The sequence below is a fragment of the Hibiscus syriacus genome, unplaced genomic scaffold (genome assembly GCF_006381635.1).
Source record: "Hibiscus syriacus cultivar Baekdansim isolate YM2019G1 unplaced genomic scaffold, ASM638163v2 tig00111398_pilon, whole genome shotgun sequence".
NCBI lineage: Eukaryota > Viridiplantae > Streptophyta > Magnoliopsida > Malvales > Malvaceae > Hibiscus > Hibiscus syriacus.
The window spans coordinates 1,749,509-1,771,452 of record NW_024063081.1 but is presented as its reverse complement, the minus strand read 5'-3'; the positions used below and the strand labels follow the sequence as shown (position 1 = coordinate 1,771,452).

The 21,944-nt window shown below is 35.4% G+C and overlaps 1 pseudogene; it reads right to left on the bottom strand.

The window, feature by feature from the left end:
- Positions 1-737: 737 nt before the first annotated feature.
- Positions 738-21,757, bottom strand: LOC120161277 (annotated as a pseudogene).
- Between the last annotated feature and the right edge of the window lie 187 nt (positions 21,758-21,944).

Below are 21,944 nucleotides of genomic sequence, written 5' to 3'. Positions count from 1 at the left end.
TTCAAACATTCAATATTTTCATTTCAGCCTTGTCATCGTAATTATCATTATGCATATAGCTCCATTCTTTTTCTCCGATTGCAAGCACATTCCTCTTGCCTAGCATTCGATTTAATTTATTCCATAATGAAATTATGAGACTCTGTGTTTAAAAACACGCGAATATGGATATATAAACATGTTATGTGATCCGGTTTTTAATTACCTTGACAGGTAACATTTTTAAATATTAATTTATAAAACATAAATTGTATTCTAATATATTTTAAAAAGAAAAAAATACATATATTAAAAGTTTAAAACCATACTACGAGCCATACATTCTTTGTAAAACGAGATTTAATGTATATAACACCAAAATCTTAAACTAAAAATAAAATAAAATGTTAAAAACTTTGGCAGAAACAAATTAGACACCTACAATAAGAATGAAACATATTTTTTACATTTATTTTTAAAATAAGCCTAAACAAAAATACAAGTGTTATTAAATTTGATAATATTACCTTTTAAATACTTCTAAAAGTATATAATAATTCTTAGGGGCAAAAAGAAAAGGCAGTAACGCGAAGACATGATAACTAACAATAAATCACAACGTATTGGATTAGCAATGTAAATGAAAAAAGTTCAATCGGAAATAAAATTCCTCGGCAAAAATCAATCACCATTATAATATATGTACGTTTCCATACAATCGGGATGCTTTATACAATAAAACCAGGATAATGATAATAATAGCTAACCCGTATGGCAAATGAATAAGCAATGTAAAATAAAATAAAGAGAAAACCCATATCAAACAAATCACTTCCCCGCTCAACAATGTTGAATGCCAAAAAGAATAAAGCAAATGAACTTTTACTGGGTGTAATGGGGGAGCATTATATATCAATGGGGAGAAAACGAAATGAATGTACAACAATCATTGGGTTGGCAATTGTTTCGAGTCTCCGTTGCCACCTCGACACGAAAAAAGGGGGAGGGGGAGCGCATCTAAGCCTTACTCGTGTAAAAATTCAAAGGCTGGATTTTGAAGAAGTTCATCTGCCAGTTTGACTTCCGAGAATTCTTTCTCTTGGAGCGATTTGGAAAGATGGTCAACGGAGACGGGAATGCTGGTTTAAGAAGGATTGATTAGTTTGTTTCTAAGATCAATCTAAGATGTTTGTGGGAACATGCAGTTAATTATGAGAATCGTTGAAGCCAATTATACTTTGTTTTCCAATGCTCTAGTTGGCTTGCTCTATACTACCGAGCTATATCGAATTATGATTTCTTCCCGAATTCGCATTTACAACCGTAAAACACATCAGAACGGGATGTTTAATTAAGTCAAACATCTACATTTCGTAGTACCAGACATAGTACGTACGCAAGATGAAAAGGAATTTTTACCTGGAATTGTCATCCAATAAAAAGGAACTGCTAACAGCATCATTGGAATCCTCGGTCATTAGTACCCTCATGCTGGAAATAACCTGGAATGAAGTGCAGGTTGCCGATAATCATATCAGCTTAATGAACTCCCTAAACAGTTCAAGGAGAAAGAACCTGCTATGCAAAACTTACATCCGGAGAAACACTTCGAGTATTATAGTTGTCATCCCAATACAGAGTACATATTCTGTACAATTGCTGTACACTAAGAACCTGAAGAAACAGTAGTTATCGTCAGCAAGAATGACAGAATTGAGGGGAGAGAGAGAGAGGAGGGGGGATTACAGGGCAGTGATCATCTGAAATTTCATCATATGAAATCCTGTACTTCTGATGTATAACCTGTTATCAGATTTTGATACAATTCAGATAAAGAGCACAACATTATATAATAGTAACTGAAAGGATTGTGGGGAAAAAAATCTAAGGGACATTTTTCTAATTATACTGCTAAAAAATAACCATTTCCATCAGGAGGACAAGACTTAAAACTAAGAAAGTTCAGATCTTTCTTACTCTACAATACCAAAAAGTTCAACAGTGATAAACAAACGCAAAGGACCTCCATCACATTATATATATTGTTAAAGGGTGCCACTCAACATACTAAGAATCCAACAGCCTGTCTTATGTGCTTAAGTTCATCCCATGATGACCCTGCATACTGCATTTCAAGACAAGTGAACGTAAATAAGCCATAAAAAGAAAGCAAATAGTCCAGCAAAACTATGTAGCAACAACTCCAGGTACAAAGACAACTAAGAACAAAAAGGGCATCACCTCTTCTTTTGTCTGGCAATTCCAGAGCTCTAACTCAGCTAACCCTGCCTTGAAATATTCTCCATTGCTAAACGTTCAACACTCACGGCGTAGGAGGAGGCTGGAAAATTAAAACTAATTCTTATGAACAGAAAACCAAACCGTTTGAATTAAAAGCACAAAGAGACTACAATAAAACAAAAGATTACCTATTAAACAATTGTACATTGATGTATGAAAATGTTTGAGTAAAGATCTTCTGGATAAGAACTGGAGGCACCTGAAAACCAAGCAACAACTGTAAAAACCTCTAAACAGCAATTGAAGTTTATAAAACACAGTGAGGAAAAAAACTCAGGTTCCTTACAAAATTTTCTTTCAAAGTACTTAGGAGGGTGTTGAGGCTATCAATAATCCCCTGCCAATGAGTTGAAGGAGAATCTTTACCAAAGGACCGTCCAGATCTTAGTATACCTCCTTTATAAGTTCTAGGAGCCTGAAATTCATCATGACCAATTGGGAAAAAGAGGAATCAGAATTAAGTACGCACTATACCATTGACTATGCAGAATCAAATTGTTGACCAGAAACTGAATGATTCACAAGATACCTGTATGCATAGAGAAAGCAAAGATGACAACTCTTTCTTCAAGTTATCTCTAATAATTCCAAAGATCTTTTCCACATATGCTGCAAGTTGCTGCTTAAAAAGCAAAGCAGGGTATTTTCCCTCTACCTTGCGAACTACAGCTTGTGTAGCAGCCACAGCAAGGTTGTTTGATGAAGGAGACGAGCGGAAACTCTGAGTTTAAGATAAAAAGAATGTAAAAACAGTTTTATTCTTCCTTAAAAATGATATATTTAGTAGCAAAGAAAAGAACTTCAGATACCATTGTCATCCTTCCAAACAGAGAGGTCGGAGTTGGTGGTTTCCGACTTGGATTTGCACCAGATGCCTTTAGACTTTTTTGGAGCAAGAACAACAATGCTGATGTGTTGGACAACCAATAAGACATATGACCATTGTTTTCTTCATTCTACAACCAATGAAGTTTTCATCACTCAACCATCAATAACACCTTCATACTTATTTTACTACAGCATAAAGAAACGGAAAGTAGAAATCATAAACAGAAGCATAAAGCAACCTTTTTTGAAATTATACAAGCAAGGAAACCTAAGAAAAGGCAGAAAAATTATGCAAGTAAAAAAAAATTTCAACAGTCATGGCACATGCCCATCAGAAGCAAGAACATTAACTGGCAGTACAAGGAATGCATTAAGTAATTGAATTAGGATAAAAAATTAATACAAATTAGTCAAAATCAACACAAAACAAAAGTCATACAAAGGGAAAAATAATAAAGGAAATTGAAGGAGATACTTCACAAACAATGTCTATGAATGATAATTAGATTACCTCAATTGCAGAACCAATCATCTGAATGAGACAGTCAAACACATTGGTCCTTTACGCTTCAAAAGATTTCCAGTGGAGAAGGCATTTATAAATGGTAAATGCAGCAACGGGCTTTCCATGACTGAAACCAATGTCTTTTGCAACACAATTGATCAGTGCGTCAACATTTTCCTGTTAAAAAAATGGCAGAAAACATCTGACAGTGCACAAAATTGTAAGGCTTAAAGATGCAGAAACCAATTGTAGCAAACACATACATGTTGGATTTCAAGATTGGATCTTTGCAGCTTGCCATTGGATTCTATGCCAACCTTCTTCACTGGTGTCACACTCTGTGGTTCCTGCAATAACAGGTCATCATTGGACATATTATAGAAACTACACAAGTACGAATATATGTTTAGAAATATTTAACATACATTTAACTTGTTCAGTTCATCTATATGGCGACCATTTTCCAGATTCTGCAAATTTGTAAAGCAAAATGGTATAGGAAATATCAGCATAATGACAAAAGAGGTGGGAAGATTAAAAAATATGTGCTATATTGTACTGGAGTGACTGGAATCTGCAGATTCTCCACGATCTTCTTAACAGGTGTATTTAACAGGGTTTGCTGCCTCAGAACTTGGTTTTCAGATTCCATGTCCAAAAATTTTTCTTCATGCCTGCAAAAAAAAAAAAGAAGCAGAAACAATGATGACCAGGAGATAAAGAGAAGAAAGAGAAATACATGGATAACTACAGCTTCACAAAAAAGCATGCAAAGCTCTATCTCAGATTCTCAGAGTATGGATCTATCTGATCTTTCCTGAGGAAGGGCAAAAACTAACCTGTACATAACAGTCTTCAACTGAACTATTTTTTATTCTGCCTCCAAAGCTTGCTTCAACCTTTCTTCACTGACCTTGTTTGTCTCTTCGAACTTTTCCTCTGTTTCACCAATTTTCTTTTCCAATGAACTCACCATTGCCTGCACAATCAGCACATGGGAAATATACTATGATACTAATCTTCTACAAGGTTTAGGAAACAATTCTTAAGACATCCAATATTATTACACGTTGACCATATCTTTGTGCAAAACAAAGATGCTAGACAACCTCCTCACCTTCAGTTTTTCATTCTCACTGGTAAGCTTCTCCAGTATCATGTGGTCCACCACTGGAACCTGCTGAATTACAGGGACCACCTCAGCTACCCTTCTGGCAGCGTCACGTTCCTTGGCCAGCAATTCTTTGGTTTCCCTAAACTGCAGTTGCATGTCTTGCAAAGCAGACTGTAATTTTGCATTTTCTTTTGTTTTAGCCTCTTCCATGTCAACCTACAGAATAAGAAAAGAATATGTAAATTATGAGAAAAGAAAATTATAGTAGTGTCCCACTGGTAAGGACATTTATATTATTGAAACTATTAAAATTCATTTATATTAATATTCAAATTTTTAAGTAAATTCAAATGGAAATACATTATTTAATAAATAATTACTTCAGATTAAAATTATTAAAGCCCAACCCAAATAGGCAGAACCTGCAGGCAGGGCTCATATAGACACATGCAACTAATGCAATATCAATTATCAAGCTATTTGTTTAAAGCAGCTTAAGCTGGGAAGTCAAATACAACTATCAGCCACATAACCTACATAATTTGGAGAAAGAGATGATGCATATACAATTTAACACCTTTTCTCAACTAAGATGGCAATTGAATAGAAAACACAATAGTATGACACATGCCAAGCACACAAAATCATTCAGTTCAGCATCTTCTTACCTCTACTGGATTCACTGTCCTGCAAACTACAACCAAAAGGGAAAAAAATAGCTTTAGTTATTTATTATCATGCTTACCCTCATACGTTTCTCCAGCTGTAATCTCCATGTCAGTTCCTCAACTTGCTTTTCCAGTTTGTTCTTGGCAGCTTGCAGAGCTCCAGTTTCCCTAGCAGCCTGCAAATAACAGCAGATATTCAGAGTGATACACACATGAAACAAGTTATCAGCATTTTTAAGGTTTTAGACAATCTAAGTTGTTTCAGAAGACAGAATTAGCAGATAGAGAAGAAAAACTGTCTGGTTTCCTTTTTCCACCCCATTATGTAAGCTGGTAAGACTACATATTCTTGATTGTTGATGAGATAGATTTCCCAAAGCATAGGCTAGAGAAAACTTCAGCAATCAAACTCAAATTTGAAGACCAAAATTATGTCTTATCAGGGATACAACTTTTTACTGTTCTGATATCAAATTTAAGCGAAGTGGCCACGAAAAACAACTGTTCCGACAGCAAAGAATTCTTAAAGATTGAGAAGAAGAAGAGAATAAAGATTTTCTAATGGATTTTATGAGAAAAGGTTCTGCTAGAAATGCAAAATATAATAGAGATAGGAATACCATCTTAAGCTTCCGCAGTTCTTTTCGAGCAACGCTTACTCTCCATGCACATTGTGTTGCAATTACCACATTCTTCAACTTCATATAATGCAACCGGGCCAAGAACTTGTGACATTGGCTCTGATATGTACAAAAAATGTCATTCCAGGCTAAAGAAAGTAAGTAATATAAAACAAAAAGAGGGTCAGTCTCTAAAAGAAAAATTGAAAAGGTATGACATCTTTTCTAGAAAAATCATTGCATGTATAACATGATATAAGAAAAAATTAACCTGAATTATAATCGCTGCTCTGGTCTGCCTTCTCAAGCATAGCTCATTGCGAGCAGCCATTCCCCTCATAAATGTCTGAATGGAAACAGCAGAGGAACACAATTCTTTCAAAGTTTTCCTAGCAAGATGCATACACAGATGTCTCTGGATCCTCAAACTTGCAGCTTCTCTTCTCATGTCATCATAAACTTTACAAGCAAGTTGTCCTAAAATCAGCACAGACAAAAACTATCAACAAATGCATATAATAACAAAAGCCTTGATAGGGAGTAAATTTTAGTTAATTTACAATAGCCACACACAGAAGGCACAAATGTACCTCTGCAGACAGATTGAATCTGTAATGCAGATCGACGGAGCATGATAAAACTTCTGCGAGCCAAGTAAGAACGAATTTTCCTCTGGATAATGCTAGCAGATCTTCCTAAGACTTCACTCCTACGGGTATCTAGTTCATCCATTTGACCAGCCCTGAGAAAAACCTTCGTCTTACCAATCTGCCAAAAATAAACTGGCTCAGTATGGTCTTTCCAAAAAACCAACTAGAACGCATATGTATAGAACATTTGAGTAAATAATAAAACAATGGAGATATATACAATTTGGAACAAGGAATGAACTCCCATTCGGAAGCAGCATGTATTAATTCCATGTGTACTTATGCTACATGATGCTCATGTTCACACCCAAGTAACAGGAAAACTAAACTTGAGCATGAATCCAACAACCTAGATTCTGTACAAGAATGAACCCTCATTCAGAAGCAGCATGTATCAAGTTTGTGGCTTGAAACCAACAACTTAGATTCTGTACAAGAAAAGTGCTTTTCTCTTTGCTCACAGTTGCCAGCGTCTGAAAATTTCTTGCCTTCAGACCCAATTTATATTGTTTCCTAATCTAAACTTGAGCACTTCCTTCCACCCAATAACTTGTTAACAGTCTTCACCCAATAAACAGACCAGTAGAGTGGAATCTCCTCGGTATTATTATTGTCAGTGGGCATAAACCAAAGGCCAAACATGAATGTTTGCCAATCGAATGTCTGTACGCAAGGAAACTCAATTGACTAACAAAAGATTGTTTGAATGTCCAGATATTTACCTGATACCCTTGAAGTCCCACCTTCTCAAGAAGCTTCTTGCAAGCAGCAACCTCATCAGAACTAACATGCATATTAAAAGTCGGAGTAAAGTTCTGAAGAACGTTTTGAGAGACAAGAAAACTATTAACTTACCTTCCATCCAAAACTTCAGGTGCAAGGAGACCAAATCGGTCTACAAATTCAACAAATGGTTTTTTAGTAGGGTATCCAGCACAACTAATCCTGATTGCCTCCATAACTCCCTGATATGAAATAAACAATGTGAATAATCTAGGCAAGCAGATCTAATAAAATAAATACCAATATATATTTCAACTCAACCACATAGAATGTCATCATTCTTACCCCACACTGTAGATGTTGTAGAACATTTCTGTTCTCAAAAATTGAAGGCTTAAGAAGATTATTGGGCTTTACACAGCGTATGTAATGTGGTTCTGTGGAACTCAGTTTCAAGTAGTGATTGTAATTGTTGCTGTAAAATACAACAAAAAAAAACACTTTCTAACTCATTAGACTGGAAAAAAAGTAATAATATGCCTTTTAAGAAACAGAAATACAAGCACACCTTAAATCGAGAACCTATTGATGAGAATTTTGATGATTTGGAGGATTCCTGAGCTAAAGGTGGAAATAAACCACAAACAAAGGAACATCTGGAAGCAGTCAAAAGGGCCTGATGTTCGGCGACAACATAATCTTTGTTCTTGTCCAGAAATAATTCAGTTTGATAAGTGACCTGCATTATTGTAAGTAAGTTTTCTGTTTGAGATCATAAACAGAAATCCATTCACTTCTAACTTCTTAATTTCTTTCTACAGCATGAATTTACAAAAAATAGAAAATAAACATACGTCACCAGCATAATGGCAAATTGTAAAGTCACTACAGGACAATTTCGGTTTGCTGAAGCGCTTATGGCTTTTAAACGTCTGGTACAGCTTCTGAGCAAATGTTTCATGTGTTGATCTTGGAAACATGCTGTTAAAATTTTAAAGAGGAACAAACAAGAGAGGGAAAAAACCTCAGCAACAGCACCACAACAGTCGGATATTATTATTAATATATAGTAAAGTAACTGAAAGAAATCTTAGTCAAATCTTTAGATGCCAAAAATAAGCAAAAAAAAGCTTACTACATCTTACCAAGCCTCATCTAGAAGAGCAATTATGCCACCCGGTTTCTGGAAGTAAAGAACATGAAAATTTTAAAATATATATAATAAATCAAATAACCACAAAAAAATGCATGGATCATTTAACATGTTTATTTTATTGATTTGTTCACTCAAAGTCCTCTGCTATACAGGACTATGTTACGTAAGAATGTTCAACAACTCAAATAAAAACCTTTTACAATATTGTCTTTTGCATGTGTTGCAGATTTTTAGGCTAAAAATCTTAGGATTAATATATTGTAATCAATGTAGGTTATTACATAGTTAATGTAGGATGTTACTTTACATATTATAGGACCTCTGTACTCATATTCGTACCAATAATGTTGATGAATAAACATATGAGAAAGCATTCCATTTCAAAATTCTACATTGTATCAGAGGTACTAAAGCAATTTCAAGGTTTTAAAAAAGGGGATTTTTTGGGCTGTTTGGGTATCCAAAATAGGGGTTATTGCCGCTCTTCAAAGGGCAGGGTTTGGAGACTCCTTTTTCAACACTGCCAGCATAAGCAGGTCCATCGTGCACTGATTGGTCAGCCACCAGATTCCGTGCAAGTCCCACGCCAGATGTTTCGTTGGTTATCCATGTGCCATTGTGTGAGAGCACCTGGGAGAGATTTTCGGCGCCTTTTTCTTCCTCTGACGTCAACTACTGAATCCAACCACACCCCTGTTGTTGGTTCCTGCTTCCATTTTGTGCTTGGTGTGGATGTATCATTTTTGTACTGTTCGGTTACAGACTTTGTGGAGCTGCTGCCTTTGTTTGGATACGGGTTTCGTTTCGTTTTGGGTACCGGTTTAGTATCATTTTGGGTACCAGTTTAGTATCGTTTGGGTACCTTTTGATTGTGTAATTGTTTTGGTCAACAGATCTTTGTTGCTACACTGCTCTTTCTGCTTCTGTTGTGTCGGATTTGGTGTGATACTTGGCTGCGACAGCTTTGACTATTTTGTATGTAATTTGTTCTCATAATTTCCGTAAGAATGTTCGACAGAGTTTGTTACAATATCTGTGAGTGAGTATGCCACTCTGAGCCAACTTCAAGAACCTATACAACATCCACCCAATTCTATATTTGCTCTTGTTGAATCTAGTAAACCTAACACGTGTCTTGTTTCCGCCTCTTCAAAATGAGTAACTAATATTGATGCTACAGATCATATGACAAATAGTCTCAGTTTACTTTCTAATTTTCATCCACATATGTCTTATCACAACTGTTACTTTAGCCGATGGTCAACATCCAATGTTATTTGGTCGAGAATTGTTCCTCTTACCTCATCCTTTCATTTATCATCTGTTTTGAGTCTACTACATCTCTCTTTTAATCTGATTTTTGTTAGCAAACTTACGAGTGATCTTAATTGTTCTCTTTTTTCTTGGTTATTTTTCAATTTAGGATCTCATGACGAAGATTATTGGTAAGGAACAGTAGTCTGATAATCTCTACATTCTTGATACTCGGACACCTAAGTCAATTGCTTGTGCTGATATTGTTACTGCTTTTGACGAAAATTGTCGTTTGGATCACCCTTCACTTTCTATGTTTAAGAAACTTTGTCCTCAGTTTTCTCTCATATCCTCTTTAAATTGTTAGTTTTGTCGATTTGCTAAACATCATCGTATCAATTCTACTACTAGAGTCAATAAGCAAGCTACCTGTCCTTTTGAGTTAGTACACTCGGATGTTTGGGGACCAAGACCAGACACCTCGAAACCTAGTTTTAGATATTTTATTACCTTTGTTAATGAGTATTCTAGAATGATTTAGCTTTATTTAATGAAAAAAAAAACACAATTTTCATTTTCTTCCTTTTGTGCTGAAATTCGAACCCAATTTAACAAACCTGTCCAAATTTTGACGAGTGGTAATGCCACAAAATATCTTTCAGGACCTTTTCAGAAATACATGCTTGGGCAGGGTATTATCCATCAAACTTCTTGCGTTGACACACTTCAAAACGTTGAGAGAAAAAAATATATAAATCTTGAGACTTCCAGAGCTTTGTTATTCCAAATGCAGGTTCCTAAAAGCTTCAGGACTGATGTCGTCTCTACTGCTTGCTTCTTCATTAATCGTATGTCTTCATGTGTTTTGTACAATAATACCCCTTTTCATACTCTCCTTCTAAATAAAAATTTGTTTCTTATCACACATAAGATATTTGGTTGTACTTGTTTTGGTTAAGAAGTTCATCCTCAAGTTACAAAGATTGATCCTAAATCCTTTAAGTGTATGTTTTTGGGTCTTCTTGTATTGAAAAAGATTATCGTTGTCATTGTCATGCCTTGGTAAGTCTTTTGTGTCTACTGAGGTTACCTTTTTGGAACAAACACCCTTAACTTTCAATTCAGGTTCTGAGTCATGGGAGGAAGACTTGTTACTTCATCAAGTCATCTCCAAATCAAGTTTGTCATCCTTTGAACCGATTAAGCCTTCCATCAAATTCACCTTCTCGTATCGCCCACGTACACCTAGTTCTACAACTTTAGAACCATGTCCTGATGAGTACCCATGTCCGCCTAGTTTTGACCATGTTCTTAAAACTCCAGAACCATGTCATGACGAGCCAGCTTCTTCATCATCAGCTCTGACTATCACAAATGATCTTAATTTCCCTATTGTTCTTCAAAAAGGTAAATGATCCTATCAAAAAAAAAGGTAAATGAACTTGTACCTACCCATTTCTTTTGTTGTTTCCTATAACTGTGTCTTCCTCTTGTACTTTCCTTTCATCCCTAGATAAAGTTTGTCCCTAAAACTAGCGAGCTATTAACTCATCTTGAGTGGCGAACGACTATGCTTAAGGAGATGACTGCTCTAGATGTCAATAGAACTAATCTTTGGTTACTTTATCTGTTGGTAAACGTGTTATTAGATGTAAATGGGTGTTCATTGTCAAATTCAATCATAATGACTCTACGACAAGATAAAACACTAGACTTGTTATTAAAGATATGCTCAGACTTATGGAATAGATTACCATAACACTTTCTCGTTATTAAACTTGCTTCTGTCAGATTATTTATCCCCCTTCAGCAACTTCTGATTGGCCTCTACTTCAATTAGAGGTAAAGAATGTTTTTCTTCAATTATGGGAAAGTATGTCGTTTGAAAAAGCTTTTATATGGCTTAAAAGAGATTCCTCATGTTTGGTTTGTGCAGTTTAGTCGGGCTATTGAGAAGTTTGGGATGCTGGAGAGCAAGTCGGATCATTCGGTGTTCTATAAAATGTCTGACGTAGGAATTATTCTGCTAGTTGTATATGTGGATGATATTACAATCATTGGAAGTGATTCAAGCGGAATTTCATCTCTAAAGTCTTTTTCCCATACTCGGTTTCAAATCGAAGACTTGGGGATGTTAAAATATTTCTTGGGCGTTGAAGTTAACAATAGTAAAAATGAAATCTTCCTATCAATATATGCTTGATTTACTCTAATGGTTCCTCATTTACAATTAACCAAAGAAGGTGAATTATTTATAAATCCTAAGCGGTACAGAAGACTTTTCGGAAAGTTAAATTATCTTACTGCGACACATCTTAATATTGCTTATTTGATAGGTGTGTTGAGCCGGTATATGTCATCACAAACTATTGACTATTGGAAGGTAAAAAACAAGTTTTGCATTATTTGATAAATGCTCCTAGCCATGAAATCCTATATGACAATCACGATCATACTAAGATCGAATGTTTTTCAGATTTAGATTGGGCAGGATATAAGAAATATAAGAGATCCAGTGCAGAGGCTGAATATAGAACTATGGCCAAGATTGTGTGTGAAACCATATGATTATATCGACTCCTCAATAAAGTAGAAATTAAATTTCAGTACTTGCAAAGCTATGGTGTGATAATCAAGTTACGCTTCAAATGCTTCTAATCCAGTTTTCATGAACGAAAGGGTCACATAGAGATTGATTTTCATTTAATTCGCGAAAAGATTTAACAATATTTGATTACACTACCAACTATGTAAAAAGTGGAGAACTCGGAGATGTTTTCACAAAGGCTCTGAACGAGGTTTAGATTGATTATCTTTGTAACAAGTTTGGGCATTATTAATATCTAATGCTCCAACTTGAGAACGAGTGTTACATATTTATAGGCTAAATTTTAGGATTAATATATATTGTTTTTAATCTAAGATATTACATGATTAATGTAAGATATTACTTTACATACATATTATAGGACCTATGTACTTGTATATATACCTATAACGTTGATGAATAAACATATGAGAAACCATTCTATTTCAAAATTCTATAGAGTGCTAAGGAAAGGAAAATACAATTACAAGCACATAGGAATGCACGAAAGCGATCATCTCATTAGAAGAAACATAGTTTCTCAAGGACAAAGACAACAAAAATTACAGCCATATCATTACTCAAGAAGTTCACACCAAAAAGTCCCAAAGTGGGGTCCAACAATAATTAATAAATCATTAAGGACAATCCTAAAAGAATACAAGAATGACACTAAAATAAGATTTAAAACTCATTTAATATTACAAAAGAATTTAGTCCAATAGAATTATCGACTGAACCATCTCTTATACCATTTCCACAGCACTTTGATTAAAGCAGGCAGTACTTGTTTTGCATTGCTTGTACAAGAAACTTATCCTGGACTTATTATTACGAAATGCAACTAATATCATTTGGTCTTTGTACTATGCTAGACTATAGCTAGTGACTTTACAACTATTTCAACACCTGACAATTAATCTATCTATCTTATCCCTTTAGATTTATCTTTTCACATCTTTCTTCCACCAAGTTGCTTATCCTGTTTACAAGCTGAAAACTTTACAACAGAATCCTCATCAATCAGGCCTTTCACATGGTTTAAAATTTTCCATTAGAATAAAGCATCAAAGATGCCACTACAAATTGTTCTATATTGCATGAAAATAATAATAACAGTTCATGCAACATCTAACATGTAAAAAGAAGAGTTTGGCACTTTGTCTTGCCAAAAGTTAAGGTAATTTCATTTGTCAAGGAGATGACCGAAAGATCTTGGAAGTATGGAGATATGGCCACTACAGCACATATATTGTTCATTCACCACATCCTACACGTCTTCCATGAAAACAGAGAATGCCAGATGGATGCAACAAAAACTGGAACCGTATCAAATAATTAGAAGCAAGTGTGCACAGTACCAACTCCACAGCTATAGAAAGATTAACTTGAATGGGGATGAATATTGGAGGTACAGATGATATAATACTGAAACAGTCTTTAAAAAGGCCACACAAATAAATTGAAGAGGTAGATCCAACACACCTTTTCAATGAGGACAAGAACATCCTGATTATCCACAAACTCAATGTAGCTCCAATTAATCTCTTCTTTAGTATACTCTTCTTGCTCCATTTTGAAGACATGCTGAGGAGCCAGAAACTTATGCATCACAAACTACGAAACAAATAATGAGATATGTTAAGCACGATGTAAGCATGTTTTCAGACACAAACCTGGTTGAAATGCTGCTGCAGTTTCTCATTTGTCAAGTTAATGCAGAATTGCTCAAAACTGCAAAAGCAAGAGATACATCAACATCAGATAAACAGAAACAAATGCACACATCTAACAAGATCATGGTGTCTCTAATTTTTAATCACAAATAAATTTATTTATTGCAGAGAAGCACAATTGGAACTATCATTCTGAGAACTTTCAAATCACTGCCTTTTTTTTAATTAATCACCGGTATTCGATCTATTAATCAACTAATCCAGATCGGGTATTGTAGAGGCAAGGGCGACTCTCCCAACCCAGTTTGCTCCATTCACAAACGTTAGGGTTTGAACCATCGACCTTGCTTAAGGAATCTAATGCCTCATCCCACTAGACCAACTGGTTGTCGGTAATCAATGCCATTTTTTAAAAGGCAAAATTTGGTGAAAGAATAGGCTTCCTAAAATCAACACGTCTTTTAGTCTCAATTAATGCATGACTGCCACAAGTGTTTCAAATGTGCCTCATTTATACACAACTTTCATTTCCATCCATTGGTTTTAGAAAACCATCTTCAATCAATCATAAAAATATCCAACACCTCAATTAAGCACCTGTTTGTCTTGAAACTCTCAAATCCGTAGATATCCAGCACCCCAATTAAGAACTTCGAATCAGGATCTTGACCAATTGAACTATTGATTTTATCCACAATCCTGTGAAAATTAAAAAAAGGAAACCCATTGTCTCATGAAAATCTCCACAACTGAACAGAACACCAAATAATAAGCACAGTCAACTCTGAAATGTCATCCTCAAACAGCAAGAATGAACCGTACCAGTCAAACAACCTCGAGTACACAATTTTAGCCAAGGCATCTCTACTAAGTGCAGAAGATTCTGGATCCAACCATTTTGTAATGGTTTCATCACGAGTTACAATTATACGCTTGCAAAGAGAATCTTCTAGTAACTTCTCATCGCACCTACAAAAAAACCAGCATTTAAATGATCCATTTCTTGTCTTATTCTTACATAGCACATGAAGTGAACAAATATCAAAGAATTATGTATTTCAGTATATGCTAGTGCAATCATGATATTGACCACCTACATGAGAAGCTCAGCAGCAGTCCTTAGATGGAACCATGATTTTTCATCTTTGGGCACTGGTGAGTCTATTTCCTTCCCTTTAGAAAATTCAATGTTCCCAAGATGAAGAATTGCAGCCACAACACGGAATATTGCATCCTTAAAAGGGACAAACGCAGAAACCAAAAAGGTGACAAATCAATTCCAAAAACAATATGCGTATTGTATTACAAGTTCTTATTTCATTAAAATACCTGCTCCGCAGAATTTATTCCAACAATTCCCATTGCCCTTCTCGTTGTAGTATATTCCTTGGAATCATCAATTCCATCCAATTCGTAGCAATTAGATTGGTTCAGATAGTGAAACGTTCTTGGATTTCCCAGTTTGTACCGCTGAATATCCTGAAAAGTAAAAAGGAGAACAAAAGCAAGCAGGGGAAAACAATCATATAAGAGTTGATGATCTGAAGCATTAAAAATTTAGAATCATATGATAAATTCGCTCCCATTTTTTCAGAGATGAGAAATGTCAACAACAAACTACAAACTACAAACTATTCATAACTAACAAAGATATAGGCCAAGAAAATTTTCCTGTTCTTTCACTACAGACACGTTCAACAAAAAATTAAAGGGGTTTTAAAGAAACAAGGAAATGCCTCATATTTTATGTTCTATACCACAATTGACAAGCTGTGAATTTCTCTTGAGACCATTGACACGCTAGGAAATCCAATACAAAATCAGTAGACATTAAAGTTGGAAAAAAATAGATATTATACACCAATACAGCTTTCAAGTCCAAATTAGCTTAGAGTGTTTCAAGTGATTTCTGGTTTACAACTCAACTTGAAGAAAAGTAAACTGTTTGGTGTGAATATGAACGAGGAAGAAGTTCAGCAGTGGGCTAATTCTATCGGATGTTCGGTGGGTAGTTTTCCCTCTGAATATTTAGGACTGCCTTTGGGTGCTACTAGGAACTCTACAGCACTTTGGAATCCGGTGGTGAATAATTTTATGAATAGATTAGCGGGGTGGAAGGCTGCTTCTCTGTCATTAGCAGGAAGGTTGGTTTTAATAAAGTCGGTTCTATGTTCGCTACCGACGTATTATTTATCTTTATTTAAGATACCAGTTGCGGTTCTTAAATCTCTCAACTCCATTATGGCGAATTTCTTATGGGGTGTGGGAGTAGGTAAAAATAAGATACATTGGGTTAACTGGCCGAATGTGTGCAAGTCAAAATTCGAGGGGGTTTAGGTGTTAGAAACCTTGTTTTCTTGAATAGAGCTCTTCTAGCAAAATGGTATTGGAGGTATGCTAATGAAAGGGGGTCTGTTTGGAGGGAATTCATTTGTTCTAAATACAATATGGATCCATCTTGGTTAATGTTTGACAACAAAGTCCCACAAAGAGTATCTTGGATTTGGAGATCGGTGGTTTTGAATCACTTTAAAGAAGACAGTGTTGGCTCTAAGTTTAGAAGTTTGTATTCTTTCCGAGTTGGGGATGGCAGATTGATTAGGTTTTGGCAGGATAATTGGGCGTTGGACTTTCCTCTTCTAATTATTTTCCCTCGATTGTTCTCCATTTCCACAAACAAAATGGGTAAACTGGTTGAATTTGGGAATTACAGCTCATTTGGTTGGAGTTGGGATGTGCAGTTTAGAAGAAATTTAAACGATTGGGAAGTAAAACAGTGGGTTAACTTGATGAATGCTATCTCCTCTGTTTCTCTATCTACGGAGTTATGTGATGGGGTGATTTGGAAAGGTACTGGAGATGGGGTATATACTGTTAAATCTGGCACTAAGATTTGTTCAGCCATTATTTCGGATTCGGAAGAGGTATGTTTCTGGAAGAAGATTATTTGGAGGGGCCAGATTCCACCTAGAGTGGAGTCCTTTATGTGGCAGGTGGTGTTAGGGAAGCTGGCTGTTAGGTCAGAACTTGTTAAATGGGGAATACAAGGAATTGTAGACATTATGTGCCCTCTTTGTAAGAGGGAGGTGGAGTCTCCATCTCACTTGTTTTTCACGTGTTCGGTGGTGTGGATGATTTGGAACAAATTTCTGAATTTCTGGAAGATTAAGTCTGTTTTGCATGTTAATGCGAAAAAATTCCTACTTGCTTGGGCTGATTTGAAGTCTTCCTCTACAATTTGGTCTTTTATTCCTGGGGCAGTTATTTGGACTACTTGGAAAGTTAGGAATCTCATTGTGTTTGAAGGGGGAAAGTTGGATTTGGCTGAATATTTTTTCCTAGCAAGGTTTAGACTAGCTTCTTGGTTCCTTGCTAAGTACAAAGAGGTGTCTATTCCTAAGGATTCTCTTATTTCAGACCCTTCATTAGGGGATTTGTGCTCTCTTTATCCTAATCGGCTTGTATCTATATTTCCTTGGTCTCCTCCTCCTCAAGGTTTTGTAAAGTTAAATGTTGATGCGGCTACTACAAGAGATTGGAAGAAGAGTGGGATAGGAGGTGTTCTAAAGAACTCCTCGGGTTTGACTTTAAGTTCTTTCAAGGAAACTGCTGGTCCGGGCCCTCCAACTTTTATGGAATTAAAAGCTATTCAAAAGGGTCTAATGTTCTATGCGAATTTACGAGAGAGGAAGGGTCGTCTGATTATTGAAAGCGACAGCAAAGTTGCGATAGACTGGATTAAGAAAGAGGATCTAGTTCCTGATGTTTATGCGTTTTTGATTAAAGATATTGTTCATAGGCTTAATGTTTTAGAAGGTGTTGTCAGATGGGTTAATAGGTCAGCCAATCTAGAGGCTGATGCCTTAGCTAAAGAAGGAATTGGCTGATCCTATTCTATTCTTATATTTTGGGTGTTTTATGGTTGTTTCAAGTTTATTTGGTTGGTGGGGTGTATGATGGTTGTATCTTCTGTAATTTTATGGTTCAATAAAATCCTAAGGCACTCTTTTCCTCCTTCCACTGATTAAGGAGTTCATATAAACTCCATTAATCAAGAAGGGGGTTTTTAAGGAGGCCTGGAATTCTTATCAAAAAAAAAAGAAAGGTAGACTAAGAGCAACAAACTGTACTCAAAAGGTAAAGATTGAATAATTATTTGACTCATGTCTACAATCACATCAAATAGATGCCATCACACAATCCCATAATAATGTTATCCCAAGGCCTCCAAATTACCTCCCAGTCACTTTATTCTATAATAAAAATGATAGATGAAATTCCACAACTGAAACTGACCCAGAATCTATAGATCATATAAAAGACCCCATTTTAACAATAATAAATTTGGCTAAGAAAATGTTAAAGTGAAACCCACAAACATGTAAGTTTTTCTTCTACAGGTTAAGAGAATGACACCAACAAAGAAATCATAAAATAAGAGGGAGATGGAGAATCAAGCAGAAATGACAGAATAAGTGTGAGATATAACAAAATGTTCATGGTTAGACCCAAATTATAACCTTCAAGCATTAATCATATCCAAATAGATTGATATCAGAAGCTAAAAATATGGAAAAGACCTGCTCAAAAATCAATTTCCCAGCACAAATCCTTTTCTGGGCAGTACATTTTGGAACTAAGATAATCCAGAAATCTTTAAAACAAAAGATATTCTAGGTATCTTTAAAACTAAACATGGAAAATGCTTACTGATGGTATGACTATACAAAAACACATTGTATCAAATATTTTATCAGCCGCTTGATTAAAACAATCAAAAACTACTTACTTCTGGTGGTGCTGCACAAAGCATGTAGAAACAATGATAATTTCTCTCCGGATCAGACACTTGACAAACACGTGATCTTTCTAGCAAATAAGTTCTGACTGCAGCTCCCGAAATTCTTCCCCTCCGGTCAAATTGAATCTCCACAAACTTACCAAAACGGCTACATCATTCAGAACATGCATGTAAAGGTAAAATAAATTGTTATAGCATAGAATCTACTAAACATGCAGGGTGTAAAACTTGTTAAAATAAAATACCCTCACCTTGAGTTATTATTCCTAACAGTCTTTGCGTTACCAAATGCTTCTAAAACAGGATTGGACTGCAGATTAGCCGAAAACAAAAATAAATGTTGTTAAACAAAGTTACTTTAGTGGCAGATTCAAACTATCAACATTGAACTTATTGTCATACAAATTTAAATTCATAGCCATGTTTACCTCCAAAACTTGCTGCTCAACTGTTCTTCCCTCAGACGCAGCTCTCCCTCCCATGTAAGCAAGATATTGCATTAGCAATTTTGTGCTTACCGTTTTACCAGCCCCACTTTCACCACTAACTAAAATCGATTGACTTATTCCATCGTTGATCATCAGTCTGAATTAATGAAAATTGTTTCATTGTCAAATACAAGCAATCATATAAAAGGAATGTCTGGAAAAAAAACAGAGTACCTGTATGCAGCATCTGCTACAGCAAAAGGGTGTGGACTCAACTCACCGAAGGCTGCCCCTTTATATTGTGCCATCATATGGCTATCATATAGATGAGGTAGCTTTCGGAATGGGTTCACAGCAATCAAAATATTTCCCGTATATGTCTGGAAGCACCATTTAAAGCAATTTCCTACTTGTATCAGTAAACTTTGAAAACATGGTAAAACATAAAGATGATACAAACATTCATCCATGCAATATATGTTGCCACACAAAATGCAAGACATACATCCATTTCAGCAAAAATACAAAAAGAAAAGATAGAAATAACACCCATACATTAAAAGAATAAAGTGAACATCTGTTCAAAATCTTACATATATTTCATTCATATCGTATCGTGATCTTAAATTTTGAAGGACGCTGGGTTCATGCAAATAAGCCAGCTTTGTCATATCATCAACTCCACATGATGGGGCCTCGGCATCTTTAGGATATACATTTGAAGCCTTAACAACAACCTGTTGCAAAAGTTGTGAAATACGCAAGGCAAATTAAGCAACTAGCTCATCCAAGCATTCTATGTGCCCCATGAATTCCTATAATACCATACTGGACTTGCATGACATGTAAAAGGGAGAGGGAAGAAAATTTAAGCCACATAAATATGATTGTAGCAAGAGGAATAGCAAAATATAATTAGCATTCACCATAATAAAAATGAGGTTCATATGCACATAAAATAGTCCAATTAAATTTTACAAAGCAACTCACCATCTTCCCTGAAGTGCACAGAACTTTAATATCTTCACCGTTAACCTGCACAACTTCGCCATCTATCCAAGCAATGTCAGAATCCTCCACCCAGACGAGAGATCCGACTGCAAGGGTGGTTGGGGGAGCCTACAAAAGCCACGAGGGCCCAGGATTCACCATTTCTTTTGACATCCCTTATAGACACTTTTCACTCAAGATTCAAACATTAAGGCAAGACCATGCAGTTAAGTTCTTGCTTTCCAATCTCAAATTTGAAAGGTCTTGGGATAGTGCAGAAAACAAGCATGCACTAACAATAATCAGGCAATCATTCCAACTTCATTACAGGTTTAATAACAAAATTAAAAACTCAGTTCAGATCAAAGTAAAGATTACTCTATTTCTTGTTTAAATTACAATAAGGGAGATGAAGGGTTTTTTTACAGTAGCATGACCCATCTAAAACCCTCCAAACATTCATTCTTTTAAAACCCTTCAAATTCGAAAATCTTTTAGGGATAGACTTATCAAGGTGCACGTTGCAGCTCGGGCTTCATATTAGGAATATGAAGTCCATTAAGGAAGACTTCATTTCTAAACTGGAAAGTATATAAAGTAAAAGGTTGGCCTAAGTACCAGAAATTTCAATTTCATGGCTCTATTATCATATGAACAAAAAAGACATCCTACTTTTCATGTTCCAAAGCTAGTTAGAACAACAGATAAGTCACTAGACGGTCTAGACCGAGCAATCACAAACCCAGCATTGAAGCCTCCACTAACCAATAAAATCACATACTCGAAAAAGATGCTCAAAGGCGGATTACTTCATATTAGACCAAAATGCAAAATGTACTACTTCAAGTTCCAGTCAATAGCAATATACTTTCTAAAACACTGTCCACTATTTTCAACTAACATAGCACCAAAACAGTTGAAACCTTAAAAGGTGGATCTGGAGAAAAAAACAAAATGAACAGATCAAAACAGAATAACAGCGAGCGTCAACACCAGTTCAGATCAGTCAACAACTCAAAATTACCACAGACAATTTTTTAAATCACAAAAAATTAAGTCCATACCGTTCAAAGATAGAAAAATAAGAAATAATAATAATACAATAGCGCAATGAGATAAAAAGCAAAAGATAACACGGTTAAATTACCATTTCTTTTGATCGGATCAGAAACTCGTGTTGCTTGCAGATCTACTCCCAATGCGTTGAACAATGATCATTCAATTCAATACTTGAAACAAATTAAAGTACTTGAACTGGTCTATTCGCGATAATCAGCAAAATAATGCCAATAATAATCGATTAATGACACTATAAAATAATTCCAAAAGAAAGAATAAACAATGAGAAGCTTAAACCTCTCCAGCAAAGATTTTCTAAATAAAATTTTATCTTGAATAAGATATTAAGCCGCCGTTGCTCTCTGCTTATGATATCAGTTTTGATTGTAGCAAAAGTTCTTATTTTTCTACGTTTTTCTAATTCTTTTCGTTTCTTCTTCCTCACTCTTCCCTGGGCGGTCTTAATAATCTGAATTCATTTAATACGTTTATTATTATATTATTTTTAATTTACCTTAAAATAATTATGGGTAAACTGCAAACTTCATCACTCAGGTTTTACCTTACTCTTTTTATCACTAAATTTAAAAAAAATTAATTTGATC